The sequence below is a fragment of the Dendrobates tinctorius genome, unplaced genomic scaffold (genome assembly GCF_039654945.1).
Source record: "Dendrobates tinctorius isolate UK_male_01 unplaced genomic scaffold, ASM3965494v1 ptg000211l, whole genome shotgun sequence".
NCBI lineage: Eukaryota > Metazoa > Chordata > Amphibia > Anura > Dendrobatidae > Dendrobates > Dendrobates tinctorius.
In genome coordinates, this window is record NW_027361878.1 from 19,165,001 (window position 1) to 19,189,728 (window position 24,728).

A 24,728-nucleotide genomic window follows, 5' to 3' on the forward strand; every position below is an offset into this window, starting at 1 on the left:
TAATGTGAATATCAATTATTAAGGAGATGAATATATTAGGCATCAAATGAACAGTCATTTATGGAAGCTGATGAGTTGGAAACAGAACATAATTTGTAAGGCATAAGGATCTACACAACTTTGCTGGAGTCAAAATTGTGATGGTCAGATGAAGGAGTCAGAAAATCGCCAAAACACTGTCTTGTTGAGTTTATGCAGTTGTTAGTACCTAACAAAAATAGTCCAAAGAAGGAAAAAAAAACTGAACTGAATACAGTCATATGAGCCCAAGGCTCACTAATGCAATCCCGGTTCAATTCTCAGATGTGGTAAATAAAAAAAAAAAAAAGAAAAAAGTAGATGTCAGCTATGTGCATCACTGCATGTTGCATACAGGGTTGCATGTAATGCACATTATAAGATCGGAAGTTTAAAATCTACCGTATGCAATATATTTTTTTTGTATCCTTAATAAAAATAAATACAAATCGTAAAGGCAAAAAAGGTCTCATAAAGAACTTAGAAGATTTAGCATTCTTTTGTTTCAAACAAGAACTCTATGTTTTACAAAAGACCATCTGCTCTCTGAGTCATAACACATTACCAGCACTGAATGGGTTAAACAGACATCATTCAGGACTTTCATGGCCAGCTGTCCCTTGCCCTCTAACCCCATCTCACTCCTGAGCTGTCCTTGTCCCAGATACCCTGCAGGGACAGACAAACCATCCCTTCTCCCTACAGGAAACACTCTAGTAATATGGAGTCACACATTAAAAGTTAGCAGTTATGACACAAAACATTATTACCTCATTGGATTGGTTATAAGAAGCAAGAAGCCTCCTCCCAAAAAGGCAAATAAAGTGCACTCACAATTAGGCTGTGTGCCCACGATGCGATTTATAAGCGTTTTTGCGGCGATTTTCGGCGCGAAAACGTTTAAAAAAAACTCGTACAGAACGCCCCCCCATGCATTCCTATGGCATTCCGCACATGCTGTGCTAATGCTGCACTTTTTTCCGCGGCGGAATCGCATCGCGGAAAAAAACGCAGCATGCTCATTCTTTTTGCGAAATCGCAAAGAATTGCCGCGATTCCGCACCCATAGGAATGCATGAGAACCGCTTACTTTCCGCATGTGGCTATGCCCACCATGCGCAAAGTTAAGCGTCTCATGTGCGTTTGGTACCCACGGTGTGGAGGAGAGGAGACTGTCCTCCAGGCCCTGGGTACCATACCCCTTTAAAAAAAAGAATAAAAAATAAAAAATCGGGGTATATTTACCTTCCGGCGTCCCGCGCAGCCTTCTCGTGCCTCAGCGTTCCCAGTAATGCCTTGCGGCAAGGTCCTGTGATGACGTAGTCTCGCGTTACTCTAGCGGTCTCGTGAGATCACTATAGCAACGCGAGACCAACGTCATCACAGGTCTCGCAAGGCATCGCTGGGAACGGGAGCGTCGCTGAGGCTGCGCGGGACGTCGGAAGGTAAATATACCCTGATTTTTTATTTCTTTATCATTTTTAACATTCTATCTTTTACTATTGATGCCGCATAGGCGGCCTCAATAGTAAAAAGCTGGTCACACTTGTCAAACACTATGTTTGACGGGTGTGACCAACCTGTCAATCACTTTCCAAGCGATGCTTCAAATAGCTTGGAAAGTGCTTGAATTTCGCACATGAAAATCGCGGCAAAAACACGAACATAATCGCGCAAAAAAACGAGCGTTTTCTGGGAAGGAGTCCGGTTTTGAGTGTCCGGTTTAAAACGCTACGTGGGCACATAGCCTTACAGTTACCAGTCGCTTATTTATACATTTTCTTCAGTGCACCCAATTCAAAGCCGGTCACATTACTACCATCTGCAGTAATCGCTTTCCTCATTGGTACCACAGACAAACTATAAGGGGTATTAATACTGCTAAATTGTCATCTGTCCCCACACTGACACTCCATGATAGATGGTATCTATTTACAGCAGGGTGTTCACTCCGAGCACATTCACATTGCGTTTTGCCATCCGTTCGTTTGGCTCGTCGGGACCTACGTCCGGACCCTCCCACATATGAGCAGATGGGACCATAGACTAGAATAGTGCCGATAGAGTGAACGTGCGCTCTGCCATGCATCATTTTTGGAGGTATACATAGACACAGTCTACTACGTCTAGATGTTCGCCTCCAGTAGGTGTAATCGCCCGAAAACTATGTACGGCAGAGAGCACATTGACTGTTGGCACCATTATAGTCTATGGCTCCATCAGCGCATACGCCCAAATCCCATTTTTCTGGGGAGTTCGGACACAAGCCACAAAGGGACCAACGAACGGGTGGCAAACGCAAAGTGAAAGAACCTCGACAACAGTGTACATGCAGGTTTTCATCACAAACCTGGACAAGGAGCTGAAACTCCTAAACCCTTTATCCAATTTTAATGTGGATACACTCAAAGGGAAGCTGAAAGTCTGAACTTCAACTGCATCTGAATTGTTTTGTTTAAAATTCATTGTGGTAATGTCTAGAACCAAAATTAGAAAAATGTTGTCTCTGTCCAAATATATATGGACCTAACTGTATATATTATATAACCACACACACATGCATGTATATATTACATAGTCTCCTTTATTATGTATATTGCTGTCCCTTACACAGTGTCCTCTCTTATGTACAGTACCGTCCCTTACATATTGAATTATATAGAGCCCTGTTTTTTATTACATACCTTCCTGTCTTGTTAGCTGTATAATGCAATGATAGCTGATGGAGCATGAGAAAGCTTCTTTTCTAATGGAGGAGATAAACAACTGGTCACCGGCTCCTCGATCAGCAGTCATTTCTAAAAAGAGAGGGGACTATGTAATAAAAGAGGGCACTGTGAATAACAAAAATAACAAGAATACACTATGCAAGAGACAGCACTATACATAACAGCAGAGGAAGCTATATAATAAGGGACGGCACCATATATAACTAGAGAGGATGGTAAGTAATAAGGGACGGCGTTATACATAATAAAAGAGGAAACTATGTAACTAAGGGACTGTGTTAGACATAATAAGCGATAATGTCTTCCTCCACCTCCCCCTGTTCCTAAGACCATTATAAGTCCCCCTTCCTCCCATCCCAATCCCCCACACCCCTCATTGTCCTCTCCCCCACCCCATCATTGCCCTCTTCACCACCTCCATCATTTTCTTCTCTCCCACCATCTTTACTTTCTCCCCCACCACTCCCATCATTGCCCATTCCACCACCTCCATAATTTCCTCCTCCACCACCATCGCATTCTCCCGCAGTACCCCATCATCATTTCTTTTTCCCCCACCACCCCATCATTGCCCTCTCCATCACCCCCATCATTGCCTTCTCCCCATCATTGCCTTCTCCATCACCCCATCACTGCCTTCTCCCCATCACTCCCATCATTGCCTTCTCACCATCACTCCCATCATTGCCTTCTCCCCATCACCCCCATCATGGCCTTTTCCCCATCACCCCATCATGGCCTTCTCCCCATCACCCCTATTATTGCCTTCTCCCCATCACCCCGATCATTGCCTTCTCCATCACCCCGATCATTGCCTTCTCCCATCACGGCCTTCTCTCCCCATCACCCCCATCATGGCCTTCTCCTCCAGGGCCAGGCTCCACCTACACACACACAGACATACAGACACACACACAGCAGCACCTCCCACCTGTCCGCAGCATCGCCCGCGCTTCCTCACTCTGGCACAGCAGCGGCAGCTGAATGATGAAATCTGTGTCAGAGACAGGAAGCACCGGCAGCGGGCAGGAAGCAGGATGGATCCTTGCAGCGCCGCTATTTTCTCTTGCAGGCATCGGAGCTACTTGGATTGCTCCTTGCCCACTGCACGAGGGAAACCTGGCAAGGGGCCCCAGGAGCCTCGTGCCCGGAGAAACCGGCCAGATTGCCCTCATCACTAGCCGCCCTGCAGGACCCCCTGGAGACTCTAGGTTGAATCGGCGGTATGTCCGCCCATGGCAGTACCGGATCGCGGCTCTGAATCTCTCCGGTTCAGGGAACTAGCTGCATTTTTAACAAGCTGTTCCATCGATCCGGGGAGAACCGGCCCAATCCCACCCCTGATTGTACTTGTATATTCTATATATTTTGTGCCTGTGACCTGGTCTTTATTTGACCCCCTGGGATTAATTTTGCTTTAAAATAAATAATGATAATATGGGGACTCGGCACACTGCATCACTACTGATAGGATTAGATACAGCAGCTCTGCATAGTGTCACACTGCTTGGATACATTGGCTGCTTGGATACACAGACACTCTCTGTTGTGGGAGAAAGTGGTATTCCGGTGGTGGTGTACCCCACCCACGACAGACGCTCCGTTCATTCTCTATGGGACGTTGTGTTCGGCTTTCTCCAGCCGTCCTGTGTAGAATGATTGGTGCCGGCGCACTATTGCTGGATTCTAATGGTGCACCTTCTGCCGATCAGTGCAGGGTCCCGGTGATCAGACCCCGGACATTATCTCCCATCCTCTCAATATTCCTCTAAAGTCACTTTAATTCATTAGATAATTTTACTCCCGTCTTGTCGGCGCGGTCTCTTCACTTGCTGCAGGATCCGCCCGGCTGAGCGGCGTCTGATAACTTTCATCTGAGGCCGAGTCTTCTAGGAACAAGCAGTGAGGCCGGGTGTATCTGACCGCAGAGCCCGGGTATCTGTGACCGCAGAGGCTGCGGTGTCTGTGACCGCAGAGGCCGCGGTGTCTGTGACCGCAGAGGCCGCAGTGTCTGTGACCGCAGAGGCCGCGGTGTCTGTGACCGCAGAGGCCGCGGTGTCTGTGACCGCAGAGGCCGCGGTGTCTGTGACCGCAGAGGCAGGATAACTCTGTCCCTTCCATTCCTCTCTGTCCCCTCTGTCCACCCGACTCCTGTGTCCCCTCTGTACTCCTCTGTCCACCCCAGACTCCTGTGTCCCCTCTGTCCACCCCAGACTTCTGTGTCCCCTCTGTACTCCACTGTCCACCCCAGACTCCTGTGTCCCCTCTGTACTCCTCTGTCCTCCCCAGACTCCTGTGTCCCCTCAGTCCACCCCAGACTCCTGTGTCCCCTCAGTCCACCCCAGACTCCTGTCCCCTCTGTACTCCTCTGTCCACCCCAGACTCCTCTGTCTCCTCCAGCCTCCTCTGTTCCCTCTAGTCCTCTCTGGACTCCTTTCCCTCCCTCAGACTCCTCAGTCCCCTCTGGTCTTCTTTCCCTTCTGTCCCCTCCGGACTTCTCTCCCCAGACTCCACTGTCCCCTCCGGACTCCTCTCTCCCCCAAGACTGCTCTGTCCCCTCCTGACTCCTCTCTCTCCCTGAGACTCCACTGTCCCCCCAGACTCAGCGTGTTCTGTGTACCTAAGTGCCTGACCGCATCCTCACAGCACCACCCGCTCTCTGGGCACTTGCTGCAGGACGGGGGCGCGTCTCCTTGATGATATACGGTAGCTGTAGTTCTGGGTTCTTTCTTTCTGGGGCCAGAGGTGAGCTCTGTGCTCCCTGTGGATGTGACGTGGCGATCCCCGCACTGTGCTGGCTGCAGGTCCAGCCCCTGTATAGTCCTCAGTACCGGATCACGGCTCTGAATCTCCCCGGTTCGGGGAACCGGCTGCTTTTTTTAACAAGCGGTTCCACCGAAACTGGGAGAACCGGCCGAATCCCACCCCTGCCCACAGAGTCAGACCTGCTCCCGCCGCCTCCCGCAGCTGCTCTCCTCCGTGCGCCTCGGCTCCGTGGCGCTCCACATGGCTAATTTGAAAATTGAAATAATTAGCCGTGTGGTGCTGGAGGGGCCCCCTCTCACCTGGGGCCCCCGTTCAATGAACAGGCTGCAAGGGCGGTAGGTCCGTCCCTGATATCCTATACAAAGATAGTATTTTTGTTGTGCTTTAAAAACAGAGCTACATAAGACTATACATTTTATTATATATTACCTATGCAATAAAATTTGACTGATTTAAAAAAAAAAAATACATACAAATGCTTCTTACTAAATTAGAATATCAAAAGCTAATTTATTTCAGTTCTTCAATACAAAAAGTGAAACTCATTATAGAGTCATTACAATCAGAGTGATCTATTTCACGTGTTTATTTCTGTTAATGCTGATGATTATGGCTTACAGCCAGTGAAAACCCAAAAAGTCATTATCTCAGTAAATTAGAATAATTAACAAAAAAACACCTCCAAAGGCTTCCTAAGCGTTTAAAAAGGTCCTGTAGTCGGTTTCAGTAGGCTCCACAATCATGGGTAAGGAGGAACAGGAGGAGGAGTGCCAGCGCCCTGCAAAATGAACTCCAGCAGGCCACTAACATCCATGTGTCTGCTCAAACTGTCAGAAACAAACTATGAGGGTGGTATAAGGGCCCAACCTCCACAAGTGGGTGCTGTGTTTACAGCCCAACACCATGCAGGGAGATTGGTAGATTTGACATTGGCGCCCTTGGCTCTTCACGGATGGGAGCAGTTTCACACTAAGCACGTGACAGAATCTGGAGACGCCGTGGAGAACGTTCTGCTGCCTGTAACATGACCGTTTTGGCAGTGGGTCAGTAATGGAGTTGGGAGGCATTTCTTTGGAGGGCCGCACAGCCATATCCTAGCCAGAGGTACACTGACTGCCATTAGGTATTGGGATAAGATCCTCAGACTCATTATGAAACCAAATGTAGGTGCACTGGGCCCTGGGTTCCTTCTGATGCATGACAATGCTAGGCCTCATGTGGCTAAAGTGTGTTAGCAGTTCCTGCTTGATGAAGGCATTAATGCTGTGGACTTCTCTGCCCATTCCCCAGACCTGAATCCAAATTGAGCACATCTGGGACATCAGGTTTCATTCCATCCACCAATGCCATGTTGCACCACAGATTGTCCAGGGGTTTACTAATGCTTTAATCCAGGTCTGGGAGGAGATCCCTCAGGATATCATGTGCTGCCTCATCAGGAGCATACCCAGGCATTGTAGGGAGATCATACAGGCATGTGGGAAGTCACAGACACTACTGAGCATCATTTCCTTGTCTTGAGGCATTTTCACTGAACTGAAGTTGGATCAGCCTATAATTTGATTTTCAACTTTGATTGAACTCATTCCAAATCCAAACCAACATGGGATATTCATTTTGATCTACATTGATCATTTTTATGTTTTATTGTACTCAACGCATTCCACTTTGCAATGAATAAAGATTTGAAACTGAAATATTTCAGTGATACCTAGGATGTGCTATTTTAGCGTTCACTTTATTTTTATTAGCAGTATATTTTGGAGAAACAGTAGTGAACCTTTGTGCTATAGGAAGATCAATAATAAAGTCCATAGAACTTTAAGCCCCCTTATGATATGGGAAGAGACCAAAGAGGAACAAAAGCAGCTTGATATAAGGGTCCGAACTGCACACACTAATGACAAGACGCCAAGATTTTTTTTCTTTTACATCTTTTCCATATGGGCCACCAGTGGAAACAGCTCAACAGTTTATTTCACAGATTGAAGAACAGAATGGGCCCTAGATTTTTCTAGTGGACTGCTGTTGAGCTGAGAGAACATCCTTGAAGTGAAGAAAAGGAAGGAAGAGATAGAAGGAAAAATAAAATCGGGTTCAATTACTTGTGCTTCTTCGGAGGCAACAAATGGTTTGAAGGATGTGAACAGGGCATCAGCCATGTGATTTTTTTACTGAAAGGATGGTGACGTTGAAGTCAATCCACAAAAAGAGTGACCATCGAGCTTGATGGGGATGCAACAGACTGAAGATATTCAGATTTTTATGGTCCAAATAGATAGTAACTGGGACACTAACTCTTTCAAGCAGATGAAATTCCTGAAGAACTAATTTTATTCTAAAAATTCACAATTACCTTAAGAATAATTCCGCTCTGTCAGAACAAAATTCTTGCAGAAAAAGTGGCATAGGTGATTTCATGGTTTAGATTAATTTTGAGATGGATCTGCTTCTGTAACAGGAAAGGCATCCACTTCAAGAATAATGGCCTGTCAACATCAGTAAGGTGTAGGTCAGGAGCAGTGGAAAAACAAGATTTAAATTTCGTTAAGAACTGAACATCGGAATTCGACCATTTATTAGAATTAGAGCCCTTCAGAGCGAGGACTGTAAACGGAGCTATCACTTGAGAGTAATTTTTAATGAATTAGCAACAGTAATTTGCAAACACAAGGAATCTTTGGAGGACTTGGAGACCAGCAGTTTGTGACCAAAGTAGCAGAAACTTTCTCTGGATCTATAAACAGAACTCCAGATGATATGACATATGATAGATCCAAGAATCTGTAATTCATAACTCTCAAAAAGACATTTTTCCAGCTTGGCATAAAGATGGAGATTTGCTGCAGAGGCAAAAGAAGGTTAATCTCTATCAGCAAGTGCTAACATTGGACCGACTAGATAGATAACAGAGTGTGTCATTGTTCTAGGTCAATTGAGCAAACTGGGTTCGAAACTGGATGGCATAAGGTTAGTCCTTTGTCTTAGCCAGAGTACACAGTCAGTGGCTGAATGAACACGACCTGATTTGTTAAACACTCTACGGAAGGTGGTCAAGTAGGATGGTAGAGAATGCAGCATAGGATTGTCTTGTTCCCATAATGGTACAGCCAAATCCAAAGTGTCTCTAGATAAAGAATACATGCTACTTTCAAATCGGTTAGAAACAAAATGTTGGGGACAAAGGTCTAAAGGTTCCAATATGCAAAGGTCCAGCAGGACACTGGATCTACATCAAAATGGGCAGTAATAGGCAGATGTGTAGATGGTCCTCAAGAAAAGTGTCCTGGATACCTGGATAAGAAAGCAACTGACAGTTGTTGAGGAGCTGGAGGTTTAACAGCACACAGCAGAGCCTCCTATTGGCTCACATCGAATAGCATATCCAGTTCAGATAAGTCCTTGATATCCAAAAGCAATAGTAGTTATGCCATTACAACTTTGGAATCTATGGTCTCTGTATTCTAATATAGGCTCTTTGGTGAAGTGGATGTTCTAAGCTGTAGGTTTAGGTAAGCAGCACAGACCTAGGTGATGAACCAGCAGAGCAGGTCTTGCTGGATGGGGCATTTATTTATCGTGGGCACAGTCAGCGGGGACATGTATGTTGGTTGACAGGCAAGGCAGAGCAGCAAGCACCATATGAAGCAGAGTCAGGTGTGACATTACAACCAAGCACAGTGGATAATAATTTTATTTCTATAGCGCCAACATATTCTGCAGCACTTTACATTTTAGAGGGGACTTATGTGAGGCCCCTGAGGGTTCAGTCACCACAGAGGTACTGCACCTCCTCCTGAGGTGTGGTACCCCACTATCCAGGTAAGGTGGAGACACCTGACCACACTCTAACACCTGCACCCAGCACAGACACTTTAGAATAGCAGAGCACCCTGTAAGTCAGCGGCTTTGGTTCACGAAGGGTGCCGGGGAAGTGGATGGAGCTTAGACTGCACAAGAGAGCGGAAGAAGATTAGGAAAGGGTCAGTTAGTGAGAGAAGATCCCCAGAGAGGGATGGAGTGAAAGCAAGTGCTGCAGCAGACACCTGTGATCTGGAGCTGTTGGCACGGGAAAGAGCAAGAGAAAGCCTAATTCTTCAGAAGGAAGATAGATTAGTACGGAACGTGGGGAGAAAACTCAGGACAAGGGTGAGCGCAGAGCCTTTCCTTAAGTTAAAGCGCATGTGCGGCGTCCCCAGGAGTATGGTCGCCACAGTGGCATTACCTTCCTCCTAGGGAGTTTCATGTCATGCTTGGAAGCAATAAAGGATCTCTCTGGCAGTTAACCACAACACAGTTCCATTCCAGGTCAGCAGAGGGAGCTCTGAACCAAAAACTGGGGAGGAGCTATTCTCTGAGGGCCAGGAAGGGAGAATTAGGAGTTCCTGTGAGGAGGGCAACGTGTGTGGACGTGGAGGAGAAGAGCTGGGAGATTGAGCAGAGAGTTCAGGCTCATTCCCAGCTATAGCGCATGATCTGGAGCCCGTTCTCCAAGGCTGTATGGACACTGATGGTCCTGCAACAGAAACCGGAGGAATAGGAAGCTGTAAATGCTCTATTCCCACATAAGACTCGGAGGCACAACAGCGACGTGTGAGCCAGAAGAGGAAGGCTACAGCTGTCTGCCATACGAGGGAGTTCTAAAGAGGATAAGCAAGTGGAACTTCAGTGTAACACAGTTCTGCAAGTACCTAAAACTAAGCACTAGGAAGGAGACTACACAACCCATCTGCCTAGAGAGATTCCTAAGTTGCTTCCAGGCTAGCCAGCTCCTGTGCCATCTGTAATCGGGACCCTGGACTGCATTTGCCAAGCAAAGTAAAAGTAAAGAATCTGCACCCTGTTGTGTCCTTGCCTTCTTCCTGCAAACTCTCCAGCACTGCTACATCTCTGTGCCAAACACTACACCCTCTTCCTCAACACCTTCCCTCTTCATCTACTCTGCCCTGGGACTACAACATCATTGCTGCACCACACCATCTGGCCCAGAGGATCTGTCTGCAGCATCGGCTTAACACCTTCATTGCCGAACACCACAGGTGGCGTCACGAATCATTCACTCATAAACTTTATTCCATCACTTCATCCCTTTTACATGGGTGCCCAGGGCCACGGACCGGGTCACCGCTGCTGTGACATTCCCCTCTGAGAGACCGGCCCGGTACCGAGTACCCCACAGCCCTGGGAGGGCGACACACATGGTTCAGAGTCCGGTATCCGAAGTTTTATGGATGCTGATGGTCCTGCAGCAGAAACCGGAGGAATAGAAGTTGTCACCACTTTATTCCCACCTAAGACTCAGGGGCACAATAGCAACGTGTGTGAGCCGGGACCTGAGAGTAGGAAGTCCCCGAAGCGGGCTACAGCTATCTGCCGTACGAGTGTAGTTCCAAGTAACATCTAGAAGGAGGAACTTGAGTTTAATTCACAACTACAGGTACTTCAGTTTAGGCGCTAGTGAGGAGACGTTCAGGAAAGGCATATGTTGGAGGAGTGCTGGAAAGGTGTACTCTATCTTGCCTGGGAGTTGGCCGAGCCCCTGACCTGGAGGCCATGGCACCAAAGTGGGCATCTGTATACACAAAAGACTGAGTAAAGCCTTGGAACTACAAGCCCTTGTGTCCTCCACTTATTCCTGCGCCACTCGTCTAGCCCTGCTACATCTCTGTGCTTAACACTGCATCATCTACCTCCACACCTATTACTACTGCCCTGGGACTATAGCTCCACCTGTGGGGAGCTTCAACATCATTGCTGCACCACACCATCTGTCCCAGAGAAGCAACCCTGCAGCGCTGGCCAAACTGACCAGAAACCACAGGTGGCGTCACAAATCATCTCAATAACTTTATCCCCATCACCCTACCCCTTTTACATTGACTGCCTGAGGCCACGGACCGGGTCACTGCCACTGTGACATCTCCCATTGAAATCAACGGGCCCGGCACCGAGTACTCCACGGCCTCTGGGGGCGAGTCACTTGTACAGACAAAAGAAATTACGGCATAACAATAATCACATAAATCAACAGATACCAAGAGGAATCAGGGCTCTGCTCGCAAGCTTACATTCTATGAGGAAATAGGGGATACACGAAAGGTGGATGGTAACAATTGCTTTCATTGTTCGGACCAGCCATAATGTAAGAAATCTGGTGTTCATATAATGCTGCATGAACCGGTTATCAGTCAGAATATGTAAAAGTACAGAGGGCTATTAAATGCATATAGCATGTAAGAACATGATACGAGGAACCTGGTTATGGTAAAAGTTTTGAACGGGGAAGACAGGGATAGTTAGATAAATATGTTGAGGCGGTAGACCAGTTTGAAGAAATGCATTTTAGGGCACGCTTAAAACTGTGGGTATTGGGGATTAATCGAATTATCCTGGGTAGTGCATTCCAAAAAAAATTGGCGCAGCACGTGAGAAGTCTTGGAGATCGAGTGGGAGGTTCTGATTGAGGATGTTAACCTCAGGTCATTAGCAGAACGGAGGGCACGGGTAGGGTGGTAGACTGATCGATGCATAGGTTTCTGATATCATTCAGCAGGGATGCAATTAATCACAGGGATAATACAGAAGTATATGCAGTCTGGTAATAACCTGCAGAGGAGATGTGGTACCTTTACTGCAGCATTTGAAAGTATGAACAACACCTACAAATGAAAAAAAAGCAGCATGTGCATGAAATTTCAGAAATCTCATTCACTTTGCTGGTACTGTAAAAAGCTGTGCTATTTTTTATCAACGGCAAAAACAGGCCCAAGGTGAGAATACCGTATTTTGCGGATAAGACGCACCGGATTATATGACGCACCCCAAATTTTGAGGAGAAAAATAGGAAAAATTGTTTTTAATTAAAATGGTGCTTCTTCCATTATTGGCGGATTGCCGTCCGTTGCATCCGGTTTTTTTGCGGATCCGCCAAAAGTTGCTGTCCGTCACCATCCTCAAAGATTTCAAAACGGAGCTTGCAATGTTTTTTTTTCCCTCTGGCGGATCCTCCAGACACTGTTTTAACCCGAAATTCTTTCTGGCTGCCGGAGAAAAAAAAAAATTCTCTCTCTCTCTTTTTCCAGGCTGCGATTCCTTTAAAATTCTTCATTTGTCGGATCCGTCAAAAAAACGGACGGGTGGCATCCGTTGTCATCAGCACTACAACGGATCCGCCACCTGTCCTTTTGGCGGATTTTGACTGATGCAAAAAACTGAAGTGTGAAAGAGGCCTTACCGAGGGCAGTAGCTATTGTGAAGCGGAGTCCCAGGGTCGCTGCTGGAGGATGTAAGAGTGGAGCGTTGCTGCAGGAAGCAGGCTGAGATAAGGGGGTGTTCTGATGTGCGCCGCTGCGAGTTGTTTGGTGGTGCGAGGACTCTGCCTGCATTTTGTGAAATCCCAGAGCCCCCCGCACTAATACGGTTTACTGTGCGGTAGACTCCAGGAAAATGGCTGACGGGGCATACACAGATGGAGATCTCGGCACCAAGATCTCTGGAGCCCCCGCACCACCGAACACCCGCAGCGGCGCACATTGGAACACCGCCTCATCCTAGCCTGTGGCCTGCAGCAACACTCCACTCTTGCCTTCTCCAACAGTGACCCCTGGGACCCTGCTCCACTGCGGCCAGTAAGGTATATCTGCATTATAAGGCCATGTGCACACGCTGCGGTTTGGGCCCTGCAGAACTGCAGCAGTTCCGCAGACATGGTACAGTACCATGTTAGCCTAAGGGTTTTCAAAACCGCAGTGCTCACGCTGCGGTTTTTTACCTGCGGAAAAGCTGCGGGTTTTTTTCCGCAGCATGTCAATTGTTTCTGCGGATTCTGCTGCGGTTTGCCACCTATTCCATTGTCCAGGTGTCAAACCACAGGGCAAAACCGCAGGCCAAACCGCAGCAAAACCGCAGGTCACTTTACCTGCGGTTTTACCTGCGGTTCCGCAGGAAAAAACCCGCAGGTGAATCTGCAGTGTGTGCACATACCCTAAGACGCACCCCCATTGTCTCCAAAAATTTGGGGGAAAAAAAAGGGCATCTTATAATTTGAAAAACAAGGTACTACTTTAAGAAAATACATAGAAAAGAAAGATTCCTCATGATTTAAGAATCAAAACACCTAATGTATCTTTACTCCATACAGTTTCTAACTAAATGGTACATTCTTTCAAACCATTCTTTGGAACTAATACCTCTGATATCTAGCTGTGAAGAAATTAAAACTTGTACAAATCACAGAGGCTATTACTTTTGTAAAAAGTAAATTGGATAAATATGCATTTTTAACGGAATGTCAAACAATGCAAGATAGGTTTTATATTCTCTTTGAAACTATCGGAAATCATTATTTAGACGAAAAAAGTAAGTTTCAGAGACATGGAAGATTATTTGAAAAAGGTTTATGTGATGGTGTGATATGTGGGTATCATTTTGTGTATATTTATATATTTTACGGATTTCCATAGTGTTCTCTTGTTTCCTTGTATCATTCTGGCTCGCTCTTGTTATCTGCATCTCAAAAACATTTATAGAATTCGACATTTTCTTACCTTTGACTCCGCAAAAACTCTTACTGCTTCTCTTATTCATTCTCGTCTGGACTATTGTAACTCTCTTCTAATCGGTCTCCCTCTTACCAAACTTTCCCCCCTCCAATCTGTCTTGAATGCTGCAGCCAGGATCATATTCCTCGCCAATCATTACACCGATGCCTCTACCTTGTGCCAGTCCTTACACTGGCTACCCATCCACTCCAGTACAAACTTATTACCCTCACCCACAAAGCACTCCATAGCTCAGCACCACCCTACATCTCCTCCCTCGTTTCAGTCTACCACCCTACCCGTGCCCTCCGTTCTGCTGATGACCTGAGGCTAGGATCCTCAATAATCAGAACCTCCCACTCCCGTCTCCAAGACTTTACACGTGCTGCGCCAATTCTTTGGAATGCACTTCCCAGGTCAATACGATTAGTCCCCAATCCCTACAATTTTAAGCGTGCCCTGTGTCTGTACTGTTACACACTTAACATTAAGGCTGATCCAAACAATCAGGGCAACTGTTACCACACACCTTTCGTGTCTATCTTTTTTCCTCATAGATTGTAAGCTTGCGAGCAGAGCCTTCATTCCTTTTGGTATCTGTTATGATCTATGTGATTACTGTTATGATGTAATGTCAATCGTCTGTACAAGTCCCCTCTGAAATGTAAAGTGCTGCGGAATATGTCGGCGCTATAGAAATAAAATGTATTATTATTATTACGTGTATTCCCATATTGTCTAGAGTCTCAATTACCTTTCAAAAGTCTGATAATTGAATTAGCTCACTTACTGTCTGCAGCCTGACTGTATCTATAGGGCCCGTCACACTAAGCGATATCACTAACAATATCGCTATAACGTCACTGGTTTTGAACAATAGAGGGCACCACTGCACAGGATCACCTGTTACATGCTAACCATATAGAGAAAAAGAGGCATGTACATAGCAAGGATCACTGAAGAAATAATAACAGATAATTCTTTATTGCAACACCCGAACACACAAAAAACATTAAAAACAATTAAAACTGCAAAAATGCAATCATGTTTATGCCATAACCCATGAGGGCTAAGCCCCTGCAATGACCCCACATACACAATAATTTATACAGATCAACAAATAACAGGATTAAAGTGGTGCACAATATACCACAATATAAGTGTACTTAAAGTATACAGCCTAATTCTCATAAAACCAAACACTGCAGAGATTAAATAATGGATGTAGCAGGTGCTATTCTGCTGTTGAAATGAGAGAGTACCCTAGAATGGAGGGGGCAAAACACCGCAAACAACCTGTGTCACAGAGGCAAATGCCTGCATGGATGAATAAAGACCAAGGATGCTCATGCGGTGTGAGTGGAGAGGCATGGGGAGAGAAGGCAGGGGATTAACCCTCATGGGTTATGGCATAAACATGATTGCATTTTTGCAGTTTTGTTTTTAATGTTTTTTGTGTGTTCGGGTGTTGCAATAAAGAATTATCTGTTATTATTTCTTCAGTGATCCCTGCTATGTACATGCCTCTTTTTCTCTATATGGTTTCAACGTCACTGGTTTTGTGATGCAGTAGCGATATTGCTAGTGATATCGCTATGTGTGACACTTACCTCCGACCGGCTCCCCCGCTGATTATTGCTGATCGCGCAAGAACGGCCTGGGCCGTTTCTCGTCGTCAGCTTCCTGCTTGGCTTCCTGCTGTGGCGACGAGCGGACGCGGGCGGGAGGATGTCTTCATTGCCTCGTCTGACAGGTAAGTAGCAGCCGCCGACCGCTGCTATGTCGCTGGTGAGATATGCCTGTTTGGCAGCTCACTAGCGACCACTTAGCGATGCACCAGCGATCCTGACCGGGTCATATCGTTGTTGGGATCGCTGGTGCATCGCTAAGTGTGACAGTACCTTTGTCAGGTCTGGGAGGCCTGAAAACCGCCCCAACCTGTCTGACTACCCCTGGACATAAGGAGGGGGCTGGGGAGGACAGGAGATGTTCAAGTGAGACCCTGTGTGGTGATGATCGTGTGAGGACAGCACGTCAGAGAGAAGGGGAAGCATGTGGACCCATTTTATCCTCTGCTGGATTATTGGACTCTCATCTCCTTGGACATTCATCCTGTTACTGAACTGCATTCGTGTTCTGGACTATTGTATCCTCAATGTGGTGGACTGTTTATGGACCTTTTAGCTTTGCCTATAATAAAGGTCTTGGGATTGTTCTTGATTGCGTGGTATCCATTTATATTCTTGGAAGGTATGAAAAAAAACTTTAGATCATCATCAACCTCTAAATCAAGGGGAAAACAAGTGGATTTAAAGAGTAAATGTTTGAATTTTTCTTTCCATAAATCAATAGTACACATGAAATAAGACACTTTGTCATAGATCTTATTAGAACATTCTGCTTCTTTCTTCTCCTGAACCGATAATTTATTCTCAAAATTTTCAATTTATAAGTAAAATTTGTCTCCAGTGGAAACAGATTTTCCCATTAGTGAGATAATAGTTTGTGCTCAAAGTTATGTGGAGTAATTCCACAATTGCGGCAAAATGTCTGCCTGCCTCTCGTTCCTTCTTTCCACAAAATTTTAAAAGCCCAAACTGTCATTATCTCAGTAATGGGTAAACCTGTCTTCACTGACAGATTTGATAGCGTTAACTGAAAAAAATTGAGAGAAAGATCAATCCAGCAAGAGAAAAGTAAAATTCTCTGATAAATATGTTGCAGTTACTTATTTTCATGTTTACTTCTGATTTACAATATAAAAAATTGAACCACTGATTACATTTTAAATATAAAGAACAATCAATCTAAATGTGTCTTTCTCATTATATGAAATCAATTTTTGGAATCAGTTACTTGTCAAGAAAATGTATTCAAATAAAAAAAAGTACAAACAATAAAAGCCAAATGGCAAAAAAACACACAGCGTGGAGGAAGGAGACAATATATGAGGCTACGAAAAGGAAAATTAGAAGATTCACTCAATATTGTTGTTGTCTAGTCTTCTACAATACTCTCCTTCGAACAAATAGAATTGCTATCCAAAGGTCATAATTTTTATTAAACAAAAAAAATTATAAAGTGTAAATTTTTTTTTTTTTTTTTTTTTTTTAAATCCCTGTAGCGATCTGCTCTATAAAACTGTCCCACTAGTTAACCCCTTCAGGGAACACTGTAAAAATAATAAAAAACTAGGCAAATAATTCTTTATCATTATACCACTGAACAAAAAGTACAATAAAACAAGATCAAAAAGACAGATATAAATAAAAATGGTACCGCTGAAAATATCATCTTGTCCCGCAAAACCAAGCTGCATATGGCTCCATCAGCACAAAAATAAAGTTATAGCTCTCAGAATAAAGCAATGCAAGTTATTTTTTCTATAAAATAGTTTATTGTGTAAAAGCGCCAAAACATAAAAAAAAATATATAAATGAGGTATCGCTGTAATCGTACTGACCCGAAGAATAAAACTGCTTTATAAATTTTACCACACGCGGAACAGTATTAAAAAAAAAAAAAAAAATAAAACAATTCCTGAATTGCTAGTTTTTGTTCATTCAGTCTCCCATAAATCGGAATAGAAAGCAATCAAAAAATGTCATGTTCCCGAAAATGGTACCAATAGAAACATCAGCTAGTACCGCAAAAAACAAGCCCTCACATGACTCTGTTGGCCAAAATAAAAAAAATTATAGCTCTCAAAATATGGTGATGCAAAAACTTGTTTTCACAATAAAAAGCGTCTTTTAGTGTGTGACAGTAGCCAAACATAAAAACCCAATATAAAATCGGGTATAGCTATAATCGCACCAACCCGAAAAATAAAATCACCTAACCACTTATAACGCACGAGGAACTGCATAAAAAATAAAACCAATTCTTCACATGCTGTTGATTTTTTCATTCTGCCACCTAAAGATCGCAGTAAGTCCCGGCACACCGTTATCCTGCGCTCTGCGCTTACACTGGGGTTTCTTTGTAAATCTCTGAAATACGTGATTCAGACAGAACCTCTGGCAGAAGATTCCCTATAATGAGGCAGATGAAGGCACTGGACACCGTCTGACCTGTGACCTGGCGGCGTCCGTCTTTTTAGGATTGCATAAGAGTGCCGTCTGCCACAGTTTTGTGCACTTCTGAAAAGAAGGAAACCGTGGAACAAAGGCCAGATGGAGTCCAGAGTAACTACTGCCTCACTATAGTGCAGTGTTCCCCAACTCTGATCCTCAAGAGCCACCAACAGGTCATGTTTTCAGGATTTCCTCAGTATTGCACAGTTGTTTGAATTCTTACCTGTCCAGATGATGCAATTATTACCTGTGCAATACTAAGGAAATCCTGAAAACATGACCTGTTGGTGGCGCTTGAGGACCGGAGTTGGGGAACACTGCAATAGTGAATGGATCCATCGGGGGTTTCATCGGAATCACGTCCCTCAGAGATTTAGTTGGAAACTACAAAGTAAGTAGTCATCGTAGAGTGCCAGATAACTGTGATCCCAAACGTTATGTAAAATGTTCCCAATAAAAGCTTCCACTCAATCCACAAAAAAAGCAAGTCCTCTCTCAGGTCTGTAATCTGTTAATGGAAATATAGGTGGCTTCCACGTTACTGGTAGCACAAAGGCTCTGGAAAAGCGAAATGGCTACTCACCCTCCAAAAGAATATTCAGCAAATTTTCTGCTTCCAAATCCAAATGCCTCCCTCCCTTCTGAGCCCCAATGCGCCTAAAAAATATATAGCGCCCACATGTTTGGTATTTCTGTAGTGATGAGAGCCCACCTAATTTGCAGGTGCGTGTCTCCAGAAGCATGAGCTGGGCATAATGTACTGGTCACTACAACGGCAGTTTGCAATTTTCACTCAGTAACATCCACTGCTGCTTGTTTCTGGAAAACATCCATGGAGTCAAAATCGTCACTACATCTGTAGATAAATTCCAAAAGGGTTATAATTTCCAAAATGGGGTCACTTGAGGGGGGGGGTTCAGCTTTTCTAGCACTTAGGGGCTCTTTATATGGAATCCTCAAACTAGTATAGGAAAATCTGTGCTCCAGGAGGCAAATAGCGCACCGTCCCTCCCGAGTCACTCCGTATGGCAAAGTAGTACTGCACAGCCACATATGGAGTGTTTCTACATTCAGCAGAAATTGTGCGACAAATTTTGGTGCCATTTTTACGCTTTTCCCAGTGTGAAAATGTAAAACTTGGGACTAACACACAATCTTGGTCTTAAAAATTTAAATTTTTTCTTCACTGCCCAATGGTATAAAAGCTTGTGACACACCTGTGGTGTCAATATAATCACTGCACCCCTAGATGAATTCATTGAGAGGTTTAATTGGTAAGATGGGGTCACTTATGGGGGCTGTGCTGTTCTGGAACCTCAATATCTCTGTCCATGTAACATGGCACCCTCAAACAAGTGCAGCAAAATCTGCACTGTAATATGGCACTACTTCTCTTCTGAGCTTTGAACTGTGCCTCATAAGTAGGTTTCGACCACATATGAGGTATCGATGAACTCAGGAGAAATTGCACAACAAACTTTGGGGTCCATTTCCACCTTTTGTCCTTGTGAAAATACAAAATTTGTAGCTAAAAGATTTTTGTGGGAAAAATTAGATTTTTTTTATTTTCACGGCTTAACGTTTTAAGCTTCTGTGAAGCACCTAGGGGTTGATTCAAGGTACTCAATACACATCTAGATAAGGTCCCAAAGGGGTCTAGTTTCCAAAATGGTGTACTTGTGGGGGATTTCCACTGTTTAGGCACATCAGGGGCTCTTCAAACGCAACATGGCGTCTGCTAATTATTTCATCAAATTTTGCATTCCAAAAGTCAAATGGTGCGCCTTTCCTTCCAAACCCTGCCGTGCGCTCAAACAGTTGTTTTCCTCCATATATTTGGTATCAGCTTAATCCAGAGAAATTGCACAACAAATTGTATGGCGTAATTTCTCCTTTTACCATTATGTAAATGCACAATTTGGAGCTAAAATTTTTTCTTTTTTTATTTCCTCGGCTCTACGTTATAAACTTCTGTAAAGCACCTGTGGGTTCACGGTGCTCAATATACATCTAGATAAGTTCCCTATGGGGTCTAGTTTCCAAAATGGTGTCACTTGTTGGGGGTTTCCACTGTTAAGGTACATCAGGTGCTCTCTAAACGCGACATGGCAACCTCTAATTATTCCAGCATATTTTATATCCAAAAAGTCAAATGGCGCTCCTTCCCTTCTGAGCCATGCCGTGTGCCCAAACAGTAGATATACCCCACATATTGGGTATCAGCGTACTCAGGAGAAATTGCACAACAAATTGTATGGCACAATTTCTCCTTTTACCCTTCTATAAATGCAAAATTTGGAGCTAAAAAGATTTGTGAAAAATTTTGATTTTTTTTAATTTCATCGGCTCTGTTATAAACTTCTGTGAAGCACCTGTGGGTTCAAGGTGCTCAATTTACATCTAGATAAGTTCCCTACGGGGTCTAGTTTCCAAAATGGTGTCACTTGGTGGAAACCCCCACTGTTTAGAGAAACACCTGATGTGCCTAAACGCGACATGGCAACCGCTAATTATTCTAGCATATTTTATATTCAAAAAGTCAAATGACGCTCCTTCCCTTCAGAGCCGTGCCGTGTGCCCAAACAGTAGATATACCCACATAGTGGCATGCTCAGGAGAAATTGCACAACAAAATGTATGGTCCATTTTCTCCTGTTATCCTTGCAAAAGTAAAAAAAAAATTGGTCTAAAGGAACATTTTTGTGAAAGGAAAAGTAGATGTTTATTTTTTTCCTTCCACATTCCAAAGATTCCTGTGAAGCACCTGAAAGGTTAATACATTTCTTGAATGTGGTTTTAAGTACCTTAAGGGGTGCAGTTTTTAGAATGGTGTCACTTTTGGGTATTTTCTGTCATATAGGCCCCTCAAAGTAACTTCAAATGTGATGTGGTCCCTAAAAAAATGGTTTTGTAAAACTTGTTGAAAAAATAAAAAATCTCTGGTCAACTTTTAGCCCTTATAACTTCCTAACAAAAAAAAAAAATTTTGGTTCCAAAATTGTGCTGATGTAACGTAGACATGTGGTAAATGTTATTTATTTACTATTTTGTGTGTTATAACTATGATTTAAGGGCATAAAAATTAAAAGTTTGAAAATTGTGAAATTTTCAACATTTTTGCCAAATTTACATTTTTTTTCACAAATAAACGCAAGAAATTCTACCACTATCATAAAGTACAATATGTCACAAGAAAACAAACAAGCTCAGAATCTCCAACATGCGTTGAAGCATTCCAGAGTTATTACCTAATAAAGTGACAGTGGTCAGAATTGTAAAACTTGGCATGGTCAGAAAGATGAAAACAGGCTAAGTCTCAAAGGGGTTATCTATATTGAGATCAATCATTCTAAATCATCCATTACTTGTTATGATCAATTTATTGACAATTTGTTGATTCCTCAGTGGAAGGGGAAAGGGAGGAGGTTAGCACCTTACTTTTGTTTATCATATTCCAAAAATTATCTACCATAAATCTTAAACTCACTTGGGCGATTAATAACATCAAATAGATTCCTGTTGGAGATTTTTTTTTTGAGCCAGGAAAGCATGGCCCAAAGATTGTCGATTATATATACTATGTGTTACTATCAATAATAGACTACAACAACATGAGTGTAAAGTGTGTATGCTGGTAAAAACATCCAATTTCATGAAAAGAAAAAAAACAAAAAACAAAAGAAATTTTGCTAAAGGTACCGTCAGGACACACCGTCAGGATCGCTGGTGCATCGCTAAGTGGTCGCTAGTGAGCTGCCACACAGGCAGATCTCACCAGCGACATAGCAGGGGTCGGGGGTCGCTACTTACCTGTCAGACGAGGCGATGAAGACGTCCTCCCGCCCGCGTCGCTCGTCGGCGCCACAGGAAGCCCAGCAGGAAGCTGACGACGAGAAACGGCCCAGGCCGTTCTTGCGCGATCAGAGATAATCAGCGGGGGAGCCGGTCAGAGGTAAGTATCACACATAGCGATATCGCTGCTGCGTCACAAAAGCAGTGACGTTATAGCGATACTGCTAGCAATATCGCTTAGTGTGACAGGGCCTTTAGTGACAGGAAAGAAATAATAAAAGAACTATACAAACAAGCAAATATTAACCTTTTCAACCCCGTTAATTCTTCTGTTTCCTCTGGTATATGTAGAAATAGGAAGTCTCTTGTCCCTGTGCCCTCTTCAACTCTTGACCCAGCTGATCATACATAAAGACCAACTTTAAAACAGTCTTGTTTACTGATGAGTGCGTGCAACATTGTATGGTCCAGATAGATGGAGTAATGGTTGGTTGGTGGATGGCCACCATGTTCAAACAAAGGTGTGACTGTCACAACTCTGTATGCGGAATACTCGGGACCAGGGGCTCCTTCCCTATCCCCAACGCTAAGGGCACCCTAGCTATCTCTGCTCTCTATTACTTTTGATGGTGTAGATGCTGGGGCCACGTACCTTGCTGACCTCCTGAATAAGTCCTATATCTGTATACCTCCCCACCCTGGGAAGTGAGGAGTAATAGTGTATGTACATACACAAACCAGACTAACAAGGGAGTATGTACAGGGATAAATTTAAATATCAAACATACAAACATGCACCCACAGACAACAGAGAGGGATGCTAGGGAGAAAAGGGAAGCAAATTAAATAGGAAAGGATGAGGAATTGCACACAGAGGAAACACACACATATATTAGGAGAGAGGAGTGGCCAACACTGACCAGCTGAGACCATCCAAGCAGGAAGGCTTCCAAAACTCCCAGGTGAACAGTTTAACCCCTGCACTGCTACCAGAAACCTGCACTGTTAAATATCAAAGGAAAAGTGCTTCTAATTAGTGCACGAGTATGTGAAATTAGACGCTGTAGTCTTCTGGCCCCTCTCTGTTGTGGTAAACGTGTGCCCATTACATTAGCAAGGAGGTGGCAGAGTCAAGTTTTGGTCCAGAATCATGGGGGAGAGAGCAGATAGGCCCCTTCAGGTTTCCTGAAGGTGCGAAAATGATCTAGGCAAAATACATAAACAATTTCTCAGGCTGAGTTCACACGTGGCGTTTTTTTTCGCGTTTCCGCGGCGGTTTTAACTGCGCGATTTTGCTGCAAAAAATAAGCATCCCATGCATTCCTATGGGATTCCGCAATGCTGTGCTAATGCTGCGGTTTTTACAGTGGCGGAATCGCTTCGCGGTAAAAAACGCAGCATGCTCATTAATTTTGCGGAATCGCAGCGATCCCTCACCCATAAGAATGCATTGTTCTGCTTACTTTCTGCATGTGGCTGTGCACACCATGCGAAAAGTAAGCAGAACATTTGCGGATGGTACCCACGGTCCGGAGGAGAGGAGACTGTCCTCCGGGCTTTGGGTACCATATCCCTGTAAAAAATAGAATTTAAAATAAAAAATATTGTTATTCTCACCTTCCGATGTCCCGCGCAGCCTTCCCGCCTCTCTCCACGCTCCCGGTCCCAGTAAGTCTTTGCGAGCGATGACGTCCGTTCTCGCGGGATCGCGAAGTCTCGCGGTCATTCGCATGACGTCATCGCAAATGACCATAAGACGTCCGAGAACGGACATCATCGCTGTAATTATCGCAAAGGATTACTGGGACTGGGAGCGTGGAGAGAGGCGGGAAGGCTGCGCGGGACGTCGGAAGGTGAGAATAAGAATATTTTTTTTATTATTATTATTTTTTAGATTCTATCTTTTACTATTGATGCCGCATAGGCGGCCTCAATAGTAGAAAGTTGGTCACACTCGTCAAACACTATGTTTGACGAGTGTGACCAACCTGTCAATCAGTTTTCCAAGAGATGCTACAGATCGCTTGGAAAACGCTAGCAATTCTGCAAGCTAATTACGCTTGCAAAATGCTAATTTTCCTGCGGGAAAATCGCCGGAATTTAAAATGCGATTTTCCCGCGGAATGGAATTCCGGTATTTTCGCGGTAATTTCCGCGAGTGTACCGCTACATGTGAACCCAGCCTCACTGCCACTTTCTTCTATGGCACAAAACGAAAAACAGTGTCATTCTTAGCAAAATCATCTTCAAACATGAGAGTGCACCATCTGATGCTGCAAAGAATAACCGAGTCATTGCTTGCTATGGACATAAAAGAAAAGAAACTCATGGTGTGGCCACAATCTTCCCCTGACCTCAACACTATTGAGAAACCTTTTCAGTAACCTCAAGCAAAAGCTCTATGAGGGCAGCAGGCAGTTCACATCAAAACTGCAGCTCTGGGAGGCTGTTCTGACATCCTACAAAGAAATTCAAGCAGAAACTATCAAAAACCTCACAAAGTTCAATAAATGCAAGAATTGTGAAGTTGATATCGAAGAAGTGATCCTATGTTATTGAAAAAACTTTTGAGTTCAGTAAATGTGACCTCTTAATGCTGCGAATTCAACAAATGACCATTTTGAGTCCTTTACAACCTATAAAAGGTTTTGAAACCCTGTTGTGAATAATAATTTTGAACAGTGCATTTTGATTTTTTTTTTTAGTTTTGAAAACATATATTGTTATAATTGGTAGATTTCTCTAATAAAATGTGTTTGATACTTTAACGGTTAATCATTTGAGCATTATACTGACTAGCTTGCATA

General features: G+C 44.1%; 1 long non-coding RNA gene across 2 annotated transcripts in view; it reads right to left on the bottom strand.

The window, feature by feature from the left end:
- The window catches only part of LOC141058341 (uncharacterized), a 119,591-nt gene that overhangs the window by 72,446 nt on the left and 22,417 nt on the right, over window positions 1-24,728 (bottom strand). Inside the window, exon 4 of one of the 2 annotated variants that reach the window (XR_012222142.1) lies at window positions 2,708-2,816. The exons of the other annotated variant lie outside the window; for it this stretch is intronic. This is a non-coding gene — a long non-coding RNA (uncharacterized lncRNA). Of the gene's footprint in view, window positions 1-2,707; window positions 2,817-24,728 lie in introns of those variants that run through there. 2 annotated transcript variants of the gene reach the window in all.